Source organism: Gymnoscopelus microlampas (assembly GCF_963454915.1).
Source record: "Gymnoscopelus microlampas genome assembly, chromosome: 20".
Lineage (NCBI taxonomy): Eukaryota > Metazoa > Chordata > Actinopteri > Myctophiformes > Myctophidae > Gymnoscopelus > Gymnoscopelus microlampas.
In genome coordinates, this window is record NC_139957.1 from 28315016 (window position 1) to 28339404 (window position 24389).

Genomic DNA, 24389 nt, shown 5'->3' on the forward strand with positions numbered 1-24389 from the left:
TATCAGTGGTCCTCAATTTTTTTTCATGTCAAGGACCACCCAAAATGTTATGTATTTGGCCGCGGACCCCATCTCAAAATATTGTTGTTCCAGGGACCCCCCAGAAGCAAAGATTTGAGTCACAAATGTTTGCTTTAAAAAATATATATATTCAAAGATTTGCACAAATTTTCACGATTTTTCAAAAATAGCAGATATACAAGCTCATAGCGCGGCACTCGGTGCCGCGCTATGAGCTTGTAAATCTGCTATTTTTGAATAGCCAAAGCAATCTTAAAATGACACGCAGATGCGTTCCCGGTCTTAAAGGGTTAATGATGTATACCTCTTTTGTTTTGCATGATTATTTGATATTCATGAGGTGTCCGAGCGCTGCGACTTGTCATGCGTCTTGGCGGCGATAAATTATTGAGAGGAACGTTTGAGTGAGGCAGTTGAAAGGCAACCGCATTAATAATGGATAAGTCTGTATACTCTTATAATTGTATTATTTTCCCTGGAAAGTTGTGTGCAGCAGCTTGTGCTTTATGGCTTTGACAAGTGAATCCTGGCCATGCAGCACTGTACTTCTTCAATGTTCATGTTCTTTAACCGCTTAATCCCTATACAGTTTGTATGACGAAGTATCTACAAGAACGCGTTGCAATGCTACGTGTTGTAAGCTTGTAGATCTGCCATTGTTGCTATTCGTTTGGGAAATAATTGATAATTTAAACCCCAAAAAAACTGAAAGAAAAAAAGAAAATGTGTTTTTTAGGGACACCAAGATTATTTTGGCCATTTGGTGATGGTGTCGTGTGTTGTTGTTGTTATGTTTTATGGGTGTATGTTATGTTTTATGTTACCCTTGGCGTTTCACGTTGAAAACACATGCTAGAACAGATTTGGTTTAGCTGTCGATGGCTCTTTGGTTGGGTTTTTCCTTTCGTCATCTATAGCGTTTGGGACGCGTTTGAATTCTTGTCTTTAAAATTCCAGTCTTTTCTTCCCAATGAGATTACCCCCACCCCCCTCCTTGGAACACATGCCAGCCCGTGCCCTATTGTGTAGAGTAAAGCCCTAGTGCTAAAACCCTTGGAATAATTCTATTGCAGTTAGTGACTTTGGAACCATGCTAGCAGCCCTGTGCTATAGGCTTGCAGCACCATGCAACCATGAAAACCTGAGGGAGAGAGATGGACGCAAGTCGCAAGGCATGCACACGCACACGCACACGGTACACGCACACGGCACGCGCACACACGCTGGCACAAAAACAGAAAGGAAAAGGTATAGTTTGGAGGTGTAGGGCCCTTTTCATCTAAATGTGTGTAGCGGTTGCTCTATGAGAGAATTGGAAAGGACATGTGTGATGTGTGTGTGAATGGATGTCGGCGTGCCGTCGCCGAGTGAAAGCCAGCCTCATCTGTGTCCACTCTGTACTCCCCCCTCTCTCTCTCTCTCTCTCTCTCTCTCTCTCTCTCTCTCTCTCTCTCTCTCTCTCTCTCTGTCGCTGTGCCTCCTGCCTGTCTCTTTAGATACTCTCTTTCTATAACTCCATTCTCTTTAAAAAAAAAAATGTTGCACTCAAGAAACGAGTAAAACCCACGCACAAACAAAACAAACACATCAGCCATTAGACTTTCTGAAACACATGCACACGCACACACACACGCACACACACACACACACACACACACACGCACGCACACACGCACACACGCTCATTCCGTCGCCTATACTCCTATCCCCCTCAATTCCTATTTTTTCTCTCTCTCTCTCTCTCTCTCTCATTTTTTCTCTCTCATCCTCAGTCAATTATACAGATGTCTAATACTCTCTCCCGGCTGTGGGGAGCGGACATCAGCATCTATCATCCTCGGGTGGGGGTTATGTGTGTGTGTGTGTGTGTGTGTGTGTGTGTGTGTGTGTGAGGAGTGTGTGTAGGGGGTGTGTGTGTACGAGCCCTGGCGTCCCGCTCTGCGGTAGAACACCCGTTCGTTCCTCCGGGCTGGAAGGACGCCAGTCGACTGGGGATCAAGCCTTGGCCCGCGGCCCAGCAGCAGGCTCTCCTCCGCTCGCCTCCTTTCCAGCGGCAGATCTGGGACACTTCCATGTGGGCCAGCAGCAGCAGCAGCGTAGCGGCAGCGGCACGTCACTGTCGGATGGAAACCTTGTATGACCAGAAACAGTTACTTTTCAGGAAATGGAAAAAAATAAATAACCTGTGTTCCAGTGGTGGAAAGTAACTAAGTACATTTACTTAAGTACTGTACTTACAATTTTGAGGTAATTGTACCTTGTACTTTACTGGAGTCTTTTCCAATTATCAATACTTTTACTTTTTGTACGTGCTGTAATACTGTACCTATAGGCTATTTGAAAATAGCCTGCGAGACGCTCTTGTACGACGAAGAAGGACATTAATTAAAAAAAAAAAAAAAGTTTAAATTATGGAGATACAAGGTTTCTGCCCGACAACAACGAGCAGCAGCAGAGGGGCTGTTTCTTTTTTTTTTTTTTCTCCTACTTTTTTTTCACAGGGATCCTAATCTGTTGTTTGTCTTGCGAGCGGGCTGTCCATGAACAGAGCAGAGCAGAGGATGCTGGGGAGGAGACGGGTGGGGGGGGGGGCGACGGGGGGGGGGCACGCCGGTATCAGACAGATACCAGCAGTGTGTCCCACAGAGCCCTCTGTGGCCTGAAGGTGATGTTAGCCAATCAGATTTCACCGGGGCTTGATTCATTCAGCGGGATGAAAGATACAAGCCACTACTAAGCGCTGTTTTGGGGGTGTGGGTGGGGGGGGGTGCTGTCGGAGTACGATACCAACATGTTGTGAGTCAACGTGGTCGCCTTTTACCTCGTCAGGCATCACTCCGTCCCGTACTGACCACACAGGTTAGGAAAGTGGTGGAAAAAGTACTCAAATGTTTTACTTAAGTAAAAGTATCAATACTGCAATTTAGAAGTACTCCGTTACAATTAAAAGTCCGGAATTCCAAATTTACTTGAGTAAAAGTACAAAGGTATTGGTATCAAAATGTACTTAAAGTACCAAAAGTAAAAGTGCTAAAATGTTTGAAAATAGCAGATCTACAAGCTCACAACGCGTCGCGATGCGACGCGTTGTGAGCTTGTAGATCTGCTATTTTCAAATAGCCTACTGTATGTATAAAATAGGGCTAAAGTGGTTAATGTATGTTTCATAATATCATCATTTATATCTGAAAAGTAACTAGTGACTAAAGTCTTCAAATAATTGTAGTGGAGTAAAAAGTACAACATTTGCCTCTGAGATGTAGTGGAGTAGAAGTAAAAGTATAGACAATTGGAAATACTTCAGTAAAGTAAAAGTACCTCAAAATTGTTCTTTACTCAAATACAGTACTTGAGTAAATGTACTTAGTTACTTTACACCACTGAGGTTAGGAAAGTGACTATCTCATTCTCCCCAAACGACAAACAAGCTGAGGGACGCGAGGGGCTGTGTGATAGAGGTTGTGTGGGGGCGGGGGGGGGGGCTGATTTGAGATGTGGGTTTGGGCCAGAACCGATACTGTATTTCTCCAATTTCTGCGCTGGATATATATCAGAAACGAGGCAGACAAGCAAAAATGGGAATAGAAGAAGGCGGCTGCATTACCCCTGTCATGGGGTAAGATCTCTGCAAAGTCACAGGAGGTAAAAGGGATAAGGGTGAATTTATAATCAAAACGGCCTCAATATTTCATCACTCGGCAGATAAAAAAGCGGCTCTGCCAGTTTGCTGACTAAAAGCAGAGCACTCGGCTTTTTAAGGATAACATTCCAAAGCGAGTTGTTTTTCAGCCGGAACACTGACGGGCCTGTCTTTGATGGCCCTGTGATGTTGTGTGAGGCGATATTTTCAAGCCGTATACATAGCGTGCCTGTATCTACTATACATTCACAGAATCTCTCTCTGTCTGTCTGTCTGTCTGTCTGTCTATCGGCCCATTCACACATCTCGAGAACCGTTCATCCGATCAACTTCACGTTTTGGTGGGTATATTGCCGAGGACCCAAGGGAGTGCACTGTGAAGTCGATAGGACGAGCAGTTCTCGACAATGCTGCAAGCAGCCGTACCGTCGGCTCTCGACAAAGATGCAAGCTACACTTCCGGAAGCCAAGCAATCGGCCCATTTTGAACAGCCACGCGCTCTGAACGGCCACTGTACTATCTAACTATATAAATGGCGAGCAACTTCCGCACCCTGGGTGCGACACCCCACAGCTCTGTTATCGAATAAACAACGCACCGCCAGACCACATGTCGCCAACTGACTCGCCACGGCGCCCGCACTGAATTTACGCCTCGCGTAGGGGACATCTCACTGATCACTACACCTTTTCCACCGCGCAACATAATTAATTCTACTCACCAAATGTCGGACAAAACGGAAGGGGAGGCAGCTTCGTACCGTTTACCGTGCGCACGACCTCATCACCACAACAGCAGGCAGCCGGTGCGGGGGCTTTTTCCTTTTTTTCCAAAACATTTTTTTGGTCACCGTTTTCTCCAGGCACCATTTCTGGTGTAACGCCACCGCCAGCATGCGCTGGCTTGCGCTGCCATTGCACTCTGCCCATCTCCTCCACACCAACACACACGCAGCTCCTTTGCTTCAACCCCCCCCCCCCTTCTTACGTACCTCCTTTGTTCCACCCAGGCCGTTACTTTCACTTCACTCATGTCTCGATCACACTATGTCCGTCCTTCACGTGCCATGTTCATCCCAAACACAAAAACAAACAACTCGGGTTGCCAAGTTCAGGTTGCCAGGTCCTCTAAAAACAAGCGCCAGAAACAAGCAACCACCTTCATGGAAAAAAAAAAAACACCAAAGGGCTCCGCCATGTTCCAGGGGGGTCCCCGCGCGTCCCAACACTCCACAGGGGGTCCGTAGACCAGCAGGGGGTCCGCGGGGGTCCCCCTCAAACATCAAAAATATATTTTTTTCAATTTTTTTTTTTTTTTTTTTAACTTTTCCACAGTTTTACTCCAGCAATTTAACCGCCATGTTCCAGGGGGGTCCCCGCGCGTCCCAACACTCCACAGGGGCTCCGTAGACCAGCAGGGGGTCCGCGGGGGTCCCCCTCAAACATCAAAAATATATTTTTTTCACATTTTTTTTTTTTTTTTTTTAACTTTTCCACAGTTTTACTCCAGCAATTTCAGTACCCCAATATACACGCGGCCCACTGGGCCCCGTGCGCGGCCCACTGGGCCCCGTGCGCGGCTGGGGTTGAGGGGGGCGTAGCCCCCCGAAACTCTAGTTTCTAATAAATGAGTATGACTGTCAGAACACATGGAGCTCACATTCAAAACCTTTAACCAGTTTAAGCCTGACTATTTTGGGTATGTCATTAGAGGCGAAAAAGTTTGAAATCCTTTCATAAAATAGCCGAACTACAAGCTCTCAACATGGTACGACGCATTGATAGGCTATTTTTTGCGGAAAAATTAAAATATATTAATTTCTTTAAATAGGCCTTAAACGGTTAAACCAATTACGTTCTTTAAAACGATCGATCGTGAGGCAAATGCATCCGCCCACTCACTAACGGCTGACCACATACCGAGCTAACACTCGCCACCGCTTGGGTGCTGAGAGGTACTCTTGGCATACTGTTTTGCGATCCACATTCCAAAAGGTCACAGGTTAACCCATTCAGACCGGGGACGCGTCTGTGTCAAGATTTCTTTGGGCTATTCAAAAATAGCAGATCTACAAGCTCATAGCGCGGCACTCGGTGCCGCGCTATGAGCTTGTATATCTGCTATTTTTGAATAGCAAGTAGCAAGTATAAGACAATGGTTAAACACAGATGCGTTCCCAGCTTTAACGGGTTAACAAGTGAAGCGGGATGCTGTGTCTGTGTGGGTGAAACGCGGGATCCAATCGAACAGGACAGAGCCGTGATCGATACGCACGCAGACCACCGGGGGGGCCGCCCGTTCGTTTGGAATCGTTGCAAAAGGGGCCTCAGGCAGGATCAGAAGAGGGAGGGGCGGGCGCTAAAGTGTAAAGGTGGGAAAATGCTGTATAGGTGGTGGTGGTGTTGATCCTGGCGGTGGGGGTGGGAGGTGGGGGTGGTGCGCGCCGGAGTGCTGCGAGACATATAAGCCTGAAATGAGAGTGAAATAATGGTGTTGGCATCCCCACAGTTCAGGTGCACCGTAACCTCTCGCCGCATGTACTCAGGCGCTCTGTGTGTGTGTGTGTGTGTGTGTGTGCGCGAGTGCTTGTGTGTGCGCTTGTGTGTGTGTGCACTGGAACAGCACTGCCAGAACGAAGGGGGAAATGGCAATTCCCAGTTGTCGGCCTGACCCGCAGGTTAGCCGATGTACTTCTGCCTGACCGGCTGTAAAATTAGGAGCAAACGAGGCGCTCTTTAAAAAACAAGGCCTGGCATCCGAAGCTCTTGTCTCTCTGGGGTGAATAATTCATATTAAAAACACAAGCTCTACAAAAGCTCTAAAAATACGCCCAGGGCTCTGAAGACCTGATGATGTGCCAAGCCTCGGAAAGGAAAGGCTTGTTGTTTAAAATGCACATGTTTGTGAGGGGGGGGGGGGGGGGGTGCGCTGCTGAATCCTCTCACTCGGAGGTGTGTTGGTATAAGTAGATCTGTTTCATGGAAGAGAGAGAGGGAGAAAGAAAGAGTGATATCCTCCTGCAGCTAAAACCAATCCTGCTGCTCCAGAAAGAAAACGGCGCAGCACATGTAATGTGTAATGGAGCTGATTTTTTTTTTCCCCCTCCCCATGCTGTGTATTTATAATTTGGAGGTTTGATGGTCTTAACCCATTAAGACCTGAGGCCGATTAAAACATATCTGTTTCTAAATCCTAACGCTTAAAAAAATGTATGTATTCAAAGATTTTCACAATTTTTCTCATTTTTTTCAAAAAATAGCAGATCTACAAGCTCGTAGCGCGGCACTCGGTGCCGCGCTATGAGCTTGTATATCTGCTATTTTTCAATAGCCAAAGAAACCTAAACATTACACAGATGCGTTCCCGGTCTCAATGGGTTAACTAAAGCGGGTCACTGAACTAAGAGTTACTCTTATTACTCAAAGAGTCGTATTGAAATGATTTTTTTTAAACTATATATATATATATCAGTGTGCTTTTCAATCTCGTTTTATACAGATGCCACAGGCCTTTCTGAAATATGACACGAGCAGTTGTTTTCATTGCTCTGTGGAATATTGCAGAAGAAAGAGTAGATGTAAGGGAAGAGTTTATCCCTCGTGTTGAGCAAATCCTCGCTAATCTATACCCCTTGGAAACGGGTGCTGTTTAAACCAAATGAATATTCTGATAACGGCGATACTTTGCAATACCCAGCGAAAGCCCGTTTCACATAGAAATCACGAACGCACACGCATTAACAAAGAGCCTTAAGGGGACGCACATTTTTTTTTTTTTTTGCATTTTTTTGTTTCATTCATGATTAATGGAGGTCTGTGCGATAATGCTCAGCTGTTCCCGTACAGAGCATTATATATTTTACTGTACGTAAGGCTTTGGCAGTCAGAGCCCCGGTAAATTACGTCACTATAGGTTGAATGTGCATCTAATCTCTGATCAGATGCATGCAGGTCTCATCCTGGGCTATTAATGTGCTGATCCACTAATTGGGAGAGCTTGCACTCTTAACCCTTTAAGACCGGGAAAGAATCTGTGTAAGTGTAATTCTTAGATTTCTTTGGCTATTCAAAAATAGCAGATCTACAAGCTCATAGCGCGGCACCGAGTGCCGCGCTACGAGCTTGTAGATCTTCTATTTTTGAAAAAATCGTGAAAATGTGTGCAAATCTTTGAATTGCAAACATTTGTAACGGAAACTTTGCTTCTGGGGATTCTACAAATGTCTCTAAATCCTAACAGTTTTTTGGAAAACGGATGTTGCTATATCAGATGTCAAGGACCACCTAAAATTATATATATATTTGGCCGCGGACCCCTATCATCTAAAAATATTTAGTTCCAGGGACCCCCATGAAGCAAATATGAGTAAAAAAATGTTCTATTTAAAATATATATATATATTCAAAGTTTTGCACAAATTGTCACGATTTTTCTAAAAAAGTATAACACATGGATAAAGTGGTTACGCAGATGCGTTCCCGGTCTGAATGGGTTAATGCAATGGCCTTCTAAATGTGTCCGTCCCAGTAATTTAATAATGGCCATTCCATGCTACTCTGACTTTCCAAACAGCTTGCTCGGGGCAGCCAGGGGACTTAGTTATTGATTGAAGCCTTGTATGGCAGCTTGCTCTGGTCTGGACTATGGGTGAGAGAGGCCGATCAGCCCACTTCCCAGAGTCCAGATGCAACCTGCCTCCCGGCCCAACCCCCCCACCCCCACCTCACCAACAACACATGCACACACACACACACTCCCACTCCCACCTCCCCTTCAATCCACAATATGCTATTTTGTAAACACACAAGCACATAAATTAGACACACACGAAGGTATACTGTGCACCGGGGCCGGCTAATTAGAAAACAACATAGAAAAACAAAATCATGATGACACAATGGGCCTCATTCAACCAACCGTTCTTAAGAGCAAATTTGTTCTTAGGACCCACTTACGCTGTTATGCAGGTTTTCAAGAAGATTTTGGCATACACCGTACGTTTTCTTAGCTGTGATTTGTTTTTCGGTAAGAACAGAATCTACGCACACTCAAGAGCACTCTTAGGCACATATGACATATGAGCACATATGATTACAATCATATTTTTATCATATCTTTAGAGCAGCGGTTCTCAAAGTCTGGTCTGGGGACTCCCAGGGGTCCTTGAGGGAGTTCCGGGGGGTCCACAGCAAAACAAGGAACAGTTTAACCACTTGAATCCTACTGTATATGTTATACTTTGTTTGGGATAGCTGATCTACAAGTTCAGAACACATCAAATTACTAACTGTTTTGAGCTTGTGGTTAAAATGGTTAAACTGTGCCTTGTTTTGCTTCCTTTTTATAAATCTTGAACATTTTTGAAAAGTGCACTTCTCTGGCAGAGTATTAGTAGAAACATATTTTCAGATGGGGGTCTGCAGTCAAATGCATGCAATTTGGGCTTCCTTGACATGAAAATGTTTGAGAACCACTTCTTTAGAGTTTTTAACGGAAAATTACAATCCAACCCAAACAGACCCGGTTGAGTTGAAGCCCAAGCCCCATAACCCCAGGCAGTAGTGATGGGTCGTTCATGATCGATTCGTTCAAAAGAACTAGTTCTTTGGCCGTGAACGTGAACGAACCCGTTCACTTCCTGAAGCTGTTACGTTTACGCTTTCGTTCATGCCCCCCCGTCCCCTCCCCCCGTAAACAGGGTGGGAGGGCGGGCTGTTCCTGCGACAGACAGACAGCGGTGCGGTTGAGTCAGGTTGAGTTTTCACTAGACATGAACGAATCATTTGAACGGATCATTGCCGTGAACGAATCGTTCGTTCACTGAAATTAAAGTTTTTTTCCCCACCACTACCAGGCAGGGCCATGCATGGCCATGCATGCATGTCATATGGGTATTGGTTGGGGGCGGCTCCCTATGGTAATTAGAATGCTAATTTGGATAGGTGGGGCGTCTACCTATGATAATTGGGATTAACCGGCACACCCCTTCAAGTTACGAGGATTGGGATGCATCATCATAAGAACATAGCTACGAACAATTCTGACCTTTAAGAACGTTTCATGAATCTGACACGACTTCTCTTAGGAATTCACTTATAGGAAGAAAAGTAAGAGGAAACATTAGGAACGTATTGCTGCATGAGGCCCAATGTCTTTAAACAGAAAACAAACTAAAATGTCACCAGAGGCTTTAAAAACGAGGACGCCGGATCCATCGACACTTATTTCCTTCTCCCTCCCTCTCCCTGTATACCTCCACGTGCAGGCCTTTGCATGCGCTGTGACTCGGTCCCCCCCGGTGCATGTGTTCTGAGGAGTAATGAGGAGAGGGCAGAGGAGGAGAGATAAGAGGAAGAGTGATGGGGGTCAGAGCTGCAGCGTCACTGGCAGCCCTCACAGACCACATGCAACCCACTCCCCACCCCCTCCCCCTCCCCCAGCCCCACTCCCTCCTTCGACAGGCTGTCCAAGACACCGTTTGTTTGCACAAGGTGATAAATAATTTGCCCGGCGTTGACATGGATTAATGTGGCCCTTACCCTCCTTTTTTTCCTCCCTCCGCGTTCGGTCACAGAAAACGTTTGGCCCTTTCCCTGACCGGGCTCCCTTAATGGCCGAAATGCATGAAATTCATATCGGGTTTTCAAAGGCAAGGGACCGAGGGCTGACCCCGCGCCGGGACTAAGAGGCTATCATGGAACTTAAAGGTGCTTTCATATATTCAGAGAGTGTGTTTTCCCTGCGCGGGTATATACGCTGCCACATTAGTCTTGAGAGATTTGTGTGGCTTTTTCACTGTAAAAAGCACTGTAAAAAGCACTGTTTCACCGCGCTTTGAAATGTTTCAAGACTCCAATTAGGAACGCTTGAAATGCTTAGTTTGACAGTCTATTGAAGTAGTGGAATAGGATAATGTGGATAAATATAAATAAATAACACTTACATTAACCCATTCAATCCGGGGGACCGCATCTCTGTCACTGTCGATTTCTTTGGCTACTCAAAAATAGCAGATATACAAGCTCGTAGCGCGGCACTCGGTGCCGCGCTATGAGCTTGTAGATCTGCTATTTTTGAATAGCTAAATACATCTTTAAAATTACACAAACGATGCTTCCCCGGTCTTAAAGAGTTAAAAGCCCACAAAGTGAAATAGTGATGCACGATGTGAACATGAACTTGAGTGCTATTTAGTAGGGCTGTGTGATGTATGGATTTCCATTGGCTCATAATGCACATGTTTCTGCCAACAGACAGTCTAACTGCAACATACTAACATGATCCAATGTTAGGATGCAAACCCATGTGATGATTTAACCAAACATTCAAAACGTATTATGAGCAGAACACGGTGTTAGGATTCCCTGTTAATAAGGGTGAAGGGTTGTTGCGATATTCATGTAGATTAGCTAGATTATAGAGAATATTTAGTAGAATATCAGTTTACCATAAAAAGAAGGCAAAACATAACATAAACATCGTCTCGAAACGTAATATTCAACACGCTATTATCCATTCACCTGTATGCAAATGATCACCTTAACAGGTGGAATCTTCTCTCGATCCCCTTTCAAATCTTTACGGGCGCGTTTTCCCTTGCAACAACACTACAAGAGGCTCTTTAAAATATCTAAGATGTTTCTTGTTTCAATAATTAAACAGTGCATGGCTGAGGGTTCTCGTTATAACTCTTAATGTGCGTGCCCTATGGCCCTTATCTTTGATCTTTCATGCTTCTCAGTGTGCTTTTGCATAATGTTCTCTATAACAAGAAACACTTGAGCCTTCTCTCTCTCTCTCTCTCTCTCTCTCTCTCTCTCTCATTCGTTCTCTCTCCCCCTCTTTTTCTTTTAACTCCCTATTGAGCACTGAAATACAGAAACACATACTATTACAAGAACTGCTGAAGCGATACAATACAAAGTTCTTCTCTGTAACAATGGGCCCGTAAAAGATAATAACTTGGCTGTTTAATCCATTTCACTGTACAGGATCATTGAAGCATTCACTCACTGACCACTATTTATTTGTTAGACTTTTCTAAGATACAGAAAGGACGTTTTTTATTTCCTTTTTATCCCATAAAGACCTGGAACGCATCTGTGTCACGTTTTGATTTGAGCTAAAAAGCATTATTTTACACGTTGGCTATTCAAAAATAGCAGATATACAAGCTCATAGCGCGGCACCGAGTGCCGCGCTATGAGCTTGTAGATCTGCTATTTTTGAAAAATCGTGAAAATGCGTGCAAATCTTTGAATTATGTATTGTTTTCAAGCAAACATTTTAACTCAAATCTTTGCTTCTGGGGGGTCCCTGGAACAACACATTTTGAGATGGAGGTCAGCGGCCAAATACATATAGGTTTGGGGGTCCTTCCTTGACATGGAAAAGTTTGAGAACCACTGATGTAGAAACCTACGTTTTTTTCAGAATACCGTTGGGATTTAGAAGACATTTGTAGAATCGGCTTCAGGTCTTAATGGGATAGTTACTTGCTATTTTGTTGCATTCTTCTTGTGACTTTACTGTATAGCCAGTAGACCTACAATACATGTATTGTGTACACCCTATGTTTGTGCATAATGCATGTGGTTTTCAGAGGGTGTCTTGGCGCTGCAGTTTAGAACAGTTTATTTGTGTGATTTGTGTGTGTCGGAGCGCGTTGGGACTAAATTGGGACTGTGTGTGCGTGTGTGTGCTGTGTGTGTGCTGTGTGTGTGTGCAATGTGTGTGTGTGTGTGTGCATACTACATAATATGTTTGTATGCCTTCGCTGTCTGCATTATGTGGCTTGGGGCTCCGGCTCAGACCCTGCAGAGCTGCATCATCCCCAGCCCTGGCCCCCGCAGACATGGGTCACAGCTCCCTACACCGTAAAACACTCTTCAGCAGTGTCTCTCTGGCCACCGCCGCAGACCAACACACAGCTCATCACACCCTGTAGCGCACACGCACACAGCCACTCACACACACACACACACACACACACACACACACACACACACACACCCACACAACCACCCCCGCAGCTGGCAGAGATAGCTAAAGTGTATCGACGGAATGGGGGTCTCTCAGTCGACTCTCGCACACACAGCAGATCCCTCCATATCGCCCAGAACAGGCCTCTCTCTCTCTCACACACACACACACACACACACACACACACACACACACACACACACACACACACACACACTCTCTCTCTCTCTCCAGGGCTCCGTTGGCAGAGCGCTATAGCTCTAGCTCAAGGCGCAGGTTTACAAAGAGAAGTCTATGACAATGAGATCATTATGGTGTGTGCTGTGTGATTGTGTGACTATTTTGACACAATATATATGTACTTTTCCCCCTCCTTTTCAGTGTTTCAGAATCTAATTTCAGAACGGAGGTCTGTTATTTGTTTTCCTCTAAAGATATCATATCCTTCCAGTGCATCCCACTTTTTTTGTTTTTGTTGGTTTTGTTTACGGCATGAGGAAATCCTTATTGGTTTCCAGTATCAGCAGTTCTGTAAATAGCGTCCATGCCATCACTCAGCGTGACATAATTGTTCGTTTCCCCCCCGTTTCTAAGAGCAGAGCGAGTTAGAGTGGAAACGATAAACATTAACTCTTTAAGACCGGGAACGCATCTGTGTGTCATTTTTAGATTTCGTTGGGCTATTCAAAAATAGCAGATCTACAAGCTCATAGCGCGGCACCGAGTGCCGCGCTATGAGCTTGTAGATCTGCTATTTTTGAAAAATCATGAAAAGTTGTCCAAATATTTGATTTAAAAAAAAGAAATTGGCGGACATTTGTAACTCAAATCTTTGCCTCTGGGGGTTCCTGGAACAAAATATTTTCCAAATGTTCTTTTTAAAAAACATATAATCCAAGATTTTGCCACAAATTTTCACGATTTTTCAAAAATAGCCAAAGAAATCTAAAAATGACACACAGATGCGTTACCGGTCTTAATGGGTTAACTTGCTATCTGATACAGTCCTCCCCTTCACCCCGTCCTCACCGACCTAACCCCACTCACTCACTCACCCGTCTGTCTGTCTGTGTGTCCCTCCATCCCTGTCTGTCTGTCTGTCTGTCTGTCCCTCTGTTGTCTGTGATTAGGCTACACACAGCCAAATGCTCAGTGTTAACCCATTAAGACTTGAAGCCGATTCGACAAATGCCCTCTAAATCCCAACAGTATTCTTAAAAAACGTGTGTTTCTATATCCGTGGTGCTCAAACTTTTTCATGTTTTCAAGGACCCCCAACATTATATGTATTCGGCCGCCGACGCCCATCTCAAAATATGTTTTTCCAGGGACCCCCAAAAGCAAAGATTCGAGTTACAAATGTTTGCTTTAAAAATATATATATATATTCAAAGATTTGCACAAATTCTCACGATTTCTCAAAAATAGCAGATCTACAAGCTCGTAGCGCGGCACTCGGTGCCGCGCTACGAGCTTGTATATCTGCTATTTTTGAATAGCCCAAAGAAATCTAAAAACGTAGATGCGTTCCCGGTTTTAATGGGTTAACTGAGACTGTATAAATGGAAGCACGCGGACCTGTAACACTGACAGTGTCCAAATGGCAACCAAATGGACCCTTCACGGGGTCCATTTGGTTCCATTTGCACGCTGGCGGAGTGAAATGAGCATTCTGGGTTTCACAGTGCATAGCGAGCGAGCGCTCCGAACAGCAGGCCCACACCAGACCAAAGCGGCAGCGATGGTGGATTAGTCTGTTGAATTATTCAAAGCCAAATTCCCCATTGAAATGTGTAAAAGGTCCCTTGCTGGGTTTAAAAACAGAGAGAGTACAGTTGGAGCTGACAACAAAAGGTTCGACTTCAAATAAAAGGCCCCCATCACTTTTACCTCATTTGCATTGCAAGTTATTCATTTTTTAACATTACACTTTTGTTCTGACTTTGTGGCTAAAAATATTAATCAATTTAAAAGGCATTGATTTTTCCCTTTCTTTCTTTTTTTTTAACCTATTAAGACCGGGAACGCATCTGTGTCATTTTTTTGATTTCTTTGGGCTATTCAAAAATAGCAGATCTACAAGCTCATAGTGCGGCACCGAGTGCCGCACTATGAGCTTGTAGATCTACTATTTATTGGAAAATTTTGAAAATACGTATATATTTGAATATATATATATTTTTAAGTGAATATTTTTTACTCAAATCTTTGCTTTGGGGGGTCCCTGGAACAACATATTTTGAGATGGGGTCCACAGCCAAATTCATATCATTTTGGGGGTCCTTGACATGAAAGTTTGAGTTTTGTTTTAAAAAAACTGTTAGGATTTAGAAGACATTTGTAGAATCCCCAGAAGCAAAGATTTGAAAATGTTGCTTTAAAAAATATTTATTCAAATTGTCTGCGATTTTTCAAAAATAGCCCAAAGAAATATAAAAATGACACAAACACGTTCCCGGTCTTAATGGGTTAAGGGGGGGGGGGTGGTCTTCTGTTGTTGACTGGTTTGGCACACCAAGCAAAACAATTAGCACTGCAGGGTGCCCACGAACAGTCTATTTTTTCCTCCCCGTTTCATGAGTTTGTACCAAGATGCTGATGGTGAAATCTCATTAGAGTAAATGTGTAAGGCCTGGCAGTGTTTCATCGTGTGATGTAACACTGAGCCAATACTTCCTTAAACAATTGTACATTGTAGACAGGGTTCATTCAGCACAACAAAGCAGCTCCAAGATGCAGTGTCCACCTGCTGTCCACATACTTGGCTGATAACGTCACTGTTGGGCAGAAACCTTGTATTTTCCATATTTCAACTTGTTTTTTTAAATAATTAATATCATATCATAGTATTGTGCATAATTGCGCAAATAGCCAATCTACAAGCTCACAACGTGTCACATTTGAACATTTTCAACACATTGGTCAAGTCTATCTGTGGGGTTTGTAAATATTAATTAAGCAACTAAAAGCTTGTGATAAATTACTTCATTTCCTGAAACGTTTTGGACATACAAGGTTTCCGCCCGACGATGCGACGATAAGCAAACCAGCCAAGTTTGGATGTAGGTACAAAATATCAATACCTTATCCACCATTAGGACACACAGTGATAAAAAATGAAAACAATTAGCTATTATGTATAATCGCATTTCTGATGCAGATAGAAAGACTCATGTATTTAGGTTCTTTGGGATAACATGACATGTTTCTCTGTATGTCTCTGTGAATACATTTCATCTTAAAGGACAATACCAGTGGTCTGGCATGTTTATCTTATTGATTGTGACTCACTTGATAATACTGCCGACCATTTTCCAAAGCATGCGTTTGTTTGGTCTTCGAGGAAGCCAGTGTTTTCCATTCATCTCAGTGCGGTATGAAAATCAAACCTGCCAAACAGTGGGTCGGGACCAATTTCTATGGGTCCCGACCCATTAAATACCCATTTTGTTTTTGTTTTTGTTTAGTTAAAAACTAATTCAAATGTTTTTTAGTTTTTTTATTCCATAAAAAAAAATGTATGGAATTTATTAAAGGAGAAAAATACTCACTACACAGTGAAAATAGCCGATCTACAAGCTCACAACACGTTGCAATAGCCGATCTACTAGCTCACAACACATCGCGATGCAACGTGTTGTGAGCTTGTAGATCGGCTATTTTCACTAGTTTGGGTCCCGGGGAGACATCATATTTCTCTTTTGGGTCTCCAGCTAAAAAGTTTGTGAACCACTGTTCTAACACACTAACAACACCACTATGCTGTTCTGTTCTGTCAACTTCTGTTATTGTTGCCTTTTAATGCATTTTAGCATGCAGATTGATTTGAAAAGTCGAGCTGAAAATAGTCCCTGGATAAAAGCTTGATTTACATATGCAATTCAAACGTCCATGTATTCTTAATGGCTCAGTGATGTTTAGCCAATATTGACTCAATTATTCAGGTAAGTTCAGTAACATTCTAATGACTTTGGAGAAAATGTAAACAAATGCAAACTAAAACAAAATTTAAGCCATTAGCGGGAAATGGTTTATGTAGAATGTATTGCTGAAGCTGTGATTAGCCAGTAATTGTATTGGTGGTATGTTCTTTAAGCTCCAAATTCAAAGACTTCCAATGCGTCATGCTGACGGGCTTTAATGATTGATATTTATAGGCCTACTTATGTACAGTGCTGAGAAGGATTCCATAAAGTTTGAGTCAATAGAAGATGCTATTGAGATGTAACTACTCTCATTCTACTGTACGCACCCAAATATCCATCAATTATCATTATTTTACGCCATCTTTGGGCAAGTCCTGTTTGAACGCCCATAGCCAAGTGCAAATGGAGATCGAACGCTTTATATTGCCAAGAGGGAGGAAGTACTGAGGGCTTTATCCCCCATTATAAAGGCCCAGAACAGCACCTGCTAACACACATCCCCACAGGACGGCTAAATCCACCACACCAACAGCATCACACAACTCTGAAATACTATGGACCCCAGAGAGAGACACAACAAGAAAGATGGCAAAAGATAGAGGTGTTGGGTGGTGGTAGTAATGGTTATTTGCTGTGTGTGTGTGTGTGTGTGTGTGTGTGTGTGTGTGTGTGTGTGTGTGTGTGTGTGTGTGTGTGTGTGTGTGTGTGTGTGTGTGTGTGTGTGTGTGTGTGTGTGTGTGTGTGGGGGGGGTGGTGTGAGGATAGATAGTGTATCTTAGATCACAGTGAAAGAGGGAGGATATGAGAGGGAGGAACACTTCAAAGCGAAGAGAATGGGCAATGTTGCTGAAACATGTGCATGTGTGTATATATAAATATATACACACACTGACACACACACACACACACACACACACACACACACACACACACACACACACACAGAACTGATCTTCTAATAGAGGGAACTTCACAGACCCCCCCCCCCCCCCCCCAACAGCCCATGTGTCGGACACGGTGTGAGGGCACGGTGACTGCAATGGTACACGTGTGGGTCTGTCTCCCTGTTATGCCCTCAGAACAGCAGTCGCGGTGAGTCATTTGTTAGCATGGAAACGTGTGAAGGGTGCGTGCCTGCTCGCGCGTGAGTGTGCGCGTGAGTGTGCGCGTGAGTGTGCGTGCGTGTGCGTGCGTGCGTGCGTGCGTGCGTGCGTGCGTGCGTGCGTGCGTGCGTGCGTGCGTGCGTGTGTGTGTGTGTGTGTGTGTGCGCTCGCGCGCGCGTGCGTGCGTGTGTGGGGGGGTAAATATGGATTTATGTCGAGGAGCAGGCCGCACCATCAAAGCATTGCACCCTCACACCAATGGTGGAGTTCAATAAGCTGGATAGATGAAAGCTAATGAAAGACAAACATGGGATGGGTGTGCATGGGGGGGGGCTGGGTAGGTGTTTTGGGGGGGGGGGGGGGGGGGTGGAGGTGGGTGGAGGCAGTGAGTGAGGCAGGGAGGGAATGGGTGAGAGAAGGGGAAGGAGGAAGGGAGGGACAGAAGGAAGGGGGAAGATGAGACAGATGAGACGGTGAGGGATACACGCGATGGAAGACGTTGTCTGGTGTGGTCCATTCAAGCCACGGGATGCAGCAGTAGTCAATAGTGGGAGATGAAAGGGATCCTGCTATGGACGCTGTGTGGTCTCGGGGAGCAGTGTGTGTGTGTGTGTGTGTGTGGGTGGGTGTGTCTCTTTGTGTGTGCATGCTCGTGCCTGCATGTGGACAGTGGAGTGATGTTTGTGCCAAGTCGTCCCATTGCGTTCCTGTGCCATAGCTGTCGATACATAGCCGGGAACACATGTATCCAGGCCTCCGGGCTCCACAGATTACAGATGCTTCCTGCAGGGTCCCATAGGTAACCGGTACAATATGTTCCAATCAAGCATCCTCAGATCATACCTGGAGCCTGAATTATGTTTAGTCAGACGAGGGAGTACGCGTGGCAAAAATAGCCGATGTATAGGCTAACAACGTGTCGCATTGCGACGCGTTGAGAGCTTGTAGATCGTATTTTTTCCCGACGTACGACTCCTAAATTAAGCATGGCAAGCAAAGTACTACAACTACTGTACAGGGATACACGTCATTGCTGTGTGTGCACGTCAGGAAGATGTGACGGGAAGGTAATGAACAGCCTCTGTCATGTGAACAAGTTGATAATAACACCGACACACTTCATGCCTTTATTGAAGGTAACATGTCATATAGGTATTGGTGGCGGCATTACACGTCTTCTTTTAAGTGCAAATGGCTCCGTACTTAAGGGTACCGCACACCTAACGACTTACACGCCCATGTTGATAATGACATCCCTGCGCTATAAAGTAATGTATTGTTTGGCAGATGGCGCAGTGGTGTTTTTGTGAGTGAATAATGCATGTATTTCAGCATCGGCTGAGCTAATGGTACACAGGCAGTCATTAGCTATTTCTGGCTAGGTTTCAGGCTTTGGCCCACAAGCCCTTAAGTGTACATGTCATTGACGAGTCAAATCCACCCTGCACTTCACCGCTGAAAGAAACCCCTTGTATGTGTGTCTCTCTCTCTCTCCCACCTACTCTCTCGATCTCCTTTTCGTCTCTCTCTCTCTCTCTCTCTCTCTCTCTCTCTCTCTCTCTCTCTGTTTCTCTCTGCCGCTCTGTCTTTGCTAAATATATTCTAAACCTGAGTGAATGAGAATGTAGATCATAATCTGGCTAGTCTTTAAGCCTGTATTGCTCACACAAATGAGGCAAGTCTCCTTACACCCTCGCTTGCTTGCCGACTCCTCAGTAAACTGCTGATTGTGTCAAAATGTGTTCTGGGCAGAGCTGGGGAGAAAGGGTGAAGGCAACACCTGTAGAGAAACAACGGTGGTTGGTTTGAACAAAATGGATTTGTTCTCAGTCTCCTTTTGTTTCTCAATATTCTCTCCTGTCTCTTGCTCTCTATATTATATGGTGCACCGAAAATGGAGAAATTGCTTTTTCCTCCACTGACTTGAAACAACGTTGGCATTGAGCAAGGTAAATGCTGGTCAAACAGTGCAGTTATACGCTGACTAGAGTAAATGGGTAAGTGGATCAGTAGGTTGTTGTTTTTGTTTTGTTTTAATTGGTTTGGTTTGGTTTGGAGTTTAGCTTGGTTTGGCTCGATTCCAGCTGGCTTGGTGTAGTTTGGTCTCATTTGTCTTTCTTTGCTTTGTTATGTTTTGTTTTGCTTTGCTTTGGCTCAGCACAGTGTGGAAGTGTGTGTTTTGCCAAAATACAGTCAAGTATGTACAGTAGGTGTGCAGGAAGTGTGACAGGGGAAACGTACAAGTAAGTGTTTCTTGAGCTTTGTTGGTCGAATTGCTCCTGTGAGCCCCATGTAGGACTTTAAATGTTTCAAATGAATGGCTGGACAGAGACAGAACGGAACATGACAGCACTTCATCACACAAAGAAAATGGCCTTTATCTCTGCTGGCCTGAGCAGCATGACAGATAAAAAAATATATAATACAAATTCTGAATACAGACGCTGAGAAGTTCAATATACTTGAGCTCAATTTAGGTCACTTGAAGTCCATTCAGCATGGCAGCGCACAAAAAGGCCAATCACAGTTAGCAGTGTGTCTCATAGAAGTGCCAGCCTCTAATTGGAGAGATCAGACCATCTCTGTGTATTAATGTATAACTAATTACCTGACCAGAGGTATTATTGCTGCTAGTGTGCAGGTAAGCTATGCTGGCTGGGTCACTGCCTCCGCACAAGCCTTTATCTCTACTCATTACCGCACATAATGAAGTTATGCTTTCTCTCTCTCTCTCTCTCTCTCTCTCTCGTTCTCTCTCTTTTTCTCTCAGATGTCCTCCTGGTCCAGAGCTGGATCACTGAGCTGTGGTTCTGTGAAATGTCCCTGCATCTGCTAATGGCCTTTCCTACAAAGTGCTTGGTTGCCAGGCGTGCTTCCAGTCTTCGTTTTTATGGCATGGCTCTGCAGGAGCATAGCCGTCTGTTAGAAGGTCAGTCTGTGTGTGTGTGTCACTATCTGTTTGTCTGTCTGTCTGTATGTCTGTATGTCTGTCTGTCTGTTTGTAACCTCACAAACCACTGGACTGATCAGCACCAAACGTCTTGTGCACGCTGTCAATAGGCTTACTTAGTACATCCACTATTTATTTCCTCATAGTTTTCTTACATTTTATAATGGAAGTCAATGGGGCTGTGATCAGGCTGAAACCTTGCCCACATTTCGAGTCATACACGTTATAGATGATTGATGTCACAGGACGGCCACATGAAGTCTGACATCCACATTGGAGCCAGCCACGCTGTTGCTGATCCCACGTGGATCCCGAGATCCATATCATTCAATTTTCTTTTGCATTTTGTTTCCTCTTTTTTCACCCTTTTCTGCAATAGCTAGCAGTCTCTGCAATATAGCTGCCTACCATTCTGCACAGTAAAATCCTGAGAGTTTATTTAACTCTGAGTGTACACCAGATGTAACCAAATGTTACCAATTTGCTTACATTTGTACAATCTCAGAGTTACAAATTACTTTATTTTCTTTTGTGGACAAACAAACAGAGAATTTCTTTCGACAGATGATGCAAACATTTTTTTGACAAGACATACAATAGACATTACAAGGACATTCTTAAACCAATAACTACATTACGGACGATTATAACAAGACAAGACATACCATACACATCATACAAATGGACAAAACAAACAAAACACAAGGAAAAAGAGAAAAAAAAGAAAATACAAAGACAACAACAAAGGAAACAACAAAAATACAGTGCACAGAAGCCTACCGCCAGCAGTCAACCTCAGTCCTACCCCAGACAAATCTAACCCAAGTCCCTAAAAGGTAGTTGAAGCTCACATAGCGAGCCGGAAACGTCACCCAAGACATGAAGCGTGTAAATGATAATATCCCCATTTTAAATCATATTTTTTACCTCTGTATATTTGAGATCCTTCCTGTAATGACCACACTGTGTTTAATGTGTACTTGCTATGTCTGCCATATATGATGCTTTAATGAATTTGGTTATCAATTTCAAAATCAATTACCGCGGGGGGAGGATGACAGAGTGCGCCACTAATTCGGCTGCTGTGGAAGGTGGCTGGTCGGATCACATTGTAAGAAGGTGGATCATTGTCAGCGGGGCTCCTGGAAGGCATAGGCACGTGATTTAGAGGCGTTGACAGGCCTATGACATCATTTACACAGCAGTAACAGTTATTAGACTAAATGTTCATGGCATCACAGATTGCCTATTAAGAGAAGAATGGTGTGCTTTATTGTTATGTTGCTGCATGTGTGAGCATTTGTGAGTTTTGCTGGCTCCGGGCCAGGGAACCTGTTATTTGGGCTCCCTCTCTCTCTCTCTCTCTCTCTCTCTCTCTCTCTGTGTCTCAGCCGCCAGGCATTTGAGAACTGCGGTACTTTTACACATAGTTAAACCCTGAACAGTCCAAAACTCAGCCTGGAGCATGGGGCCATGAAACACATGGCATCAGGATAACATGACTGCCATCTGCTGGTTGTATGTGGGGAAATGCATGACGTAGCCTACACTCATAAGGAGAGAGAGAGAGAGAGAGAGAGAGAGAGAGAGAGAGAGAGAGAGAGAGAGAGAGAGAGAGAGAGAGAGAGAGAGAGAGAGAGAGAGAGAGAGAGAGAGAGAGAGAGAGAGAGAGAGAGAGAGAGAGAGAGAGAGAGAGAGAGAGAGAGAGAGAGAAAAGAGAGAGAGAGAGAGAGAGAGAGACCATAAGAGCAGGACCGATCTCACTTTACAGAATTCATATTCATCACCGCTGACATCTGAAGAGATTAGTGTCAGGACCTTAAAGGCTCCTGTCAGTCACCCCCGCACACTTTGTTCATCGTATCAGATGCCAGTATCATTTGAATATCACAAGGCTTTTCAGATGCCCTGCCCACTAAAGAAAAGATAAACTTCTATGTATACGTCTCAAGTTAAGTAAAGAAACAAGGGGAAAAAATGCCTCAGAGGCATTGCCCGTCTGTATCTATCCACCTACCTATCTACCTACCTCAGGGTTGCCAGATCTGCTTATTATAATTTCCCCGCAAGATATTATTTGAAAATAGCCGATCTGCAAGCTCACAACGCGTCGCGATGCGACGCGTTGTGAGCTTGTAGATCTGCTATTTTCAAATAGCTGATGTATATCTTAAAGTGCTCAGGTGGCCCATACAGTAGTCGCTTCTTTTGGGCTGGTTTTCCTAGACCTGGTTGCTTGTTTCTCTAACAGAATCTGGCAACACTGACCTACCTACCTGTCTGTCCATCTATCTGTCTATCCGTCCATCCATCCGTCTGTCTGTCTGTCTTTCAGGATTTGTGTCGTGTGTTGTAGAAGGCGGATACGTTGGGCGCTCTGAACACATTTTGAGAGTACAATGCACATAGCCAAAGGATGTGATCTGCTTAGCTTCGTTGTGGAAAGGCCAAGTGTAGCTTTGCCCTGAAACTTTCTTTATCATTTAAAATGGAGGAAAAAAAGAGAGAAAAGAAAACCCAGAGCACACTGTGGTACGAAAAGAAAAAAAAACAGAGAGAAAGAAAGAAAAAGAAAAGAAACACAGGGCAGAGGCTAGATGTTCCCCTCAGCTAAATATGCAACTCCCCCTGGGCATTGTTGAAAAGCACTGGACCAAGAATGAGTATTTGCCCTCCTCGTTCCGAACAAAACCTGGGTCTTCGCTTCTTTGCTTTGCCTTAGGAGAGCCTAACCAAAGGAGGGGCGTTGACCAAGGGAAGAGAGAGAGAGGGAGGGAGGGGAAAGGAAGATGGAGAGAGAGAGAGAGGGAGGGAGAGAGAAATGGTAAGAGGATGAGGGAGGGTGGGTGGGTGGGTGGCTGGGGTGCAGCTCTCGAACCTTCATTTACCCTGTCAGGCCTCCTAGCAGGGGATAGTGTTCAGGATCTATTGATCACAACTCAGTGGAGCAGTAATCCTGCAGACTTGATTGATTCCGACTGTTGCCTAGGCCTCAGTGCACAGCCCAATCCTCCCTCAGTCTCTACTATACTTTTCTGCCGGCCCTTCCTCGCCTTCTCCTCCTCTTTTCCATCACCTCTCCCTCGCCTCGCCGTGCCCTCCCCACCATCTCTCATAAAGCATTGATATGCATGACGGCCAGAGGGGCCCCTGCGAAGGGAGGCGACAGGGGGAGAGAGAGAGAGAGGTGGAGTGGGAGGGGGCGAGTAAGGGTATTAAGTGTGTGTACATTGCAACAGGAAATAGCCGCCTAGGTGACTGCTGCCTTGACAGAAGGCAGGACCTCGAGGTGTCTACGAGCTGCCTGCCCATGCAGCCCCCCTCCTCCCTCCCTCCTCCCTCCCTCCCTCCACACACACCATCTAAACTCTTTCATTTTCACTCCCCTGTCTCAACTCACTGTACTGTATAAAGAAATGCTGACTAATCAGCCTCACAGTGGCTGTGTGTGTGTGTGTGTGTTGAGGCTGGTCAGTGGTACAGAAGTGTTCTTTACAGCCATCACAAACTACCGTATACTGCAGCGTGGAAGGAACCAAGAGTTTTTTTTTTGCTATAAACAGTGCCTCCTGCTTCCATTTCTCTCCTCCTTGTCTGCGTACATCTGTTCATGGTGAGCGATGACTTTGTGAAACTGAGATTTAAAAAAAACAACTTCTTTAGACCAGTGGTTCTCAAACTTTTTCGTGCCAAGGACCCCCAAATAGACACTTATTAGCCCGCGGACCCCCATTTGAAAAGATAAGCCAGGGACCCCCATAATAGA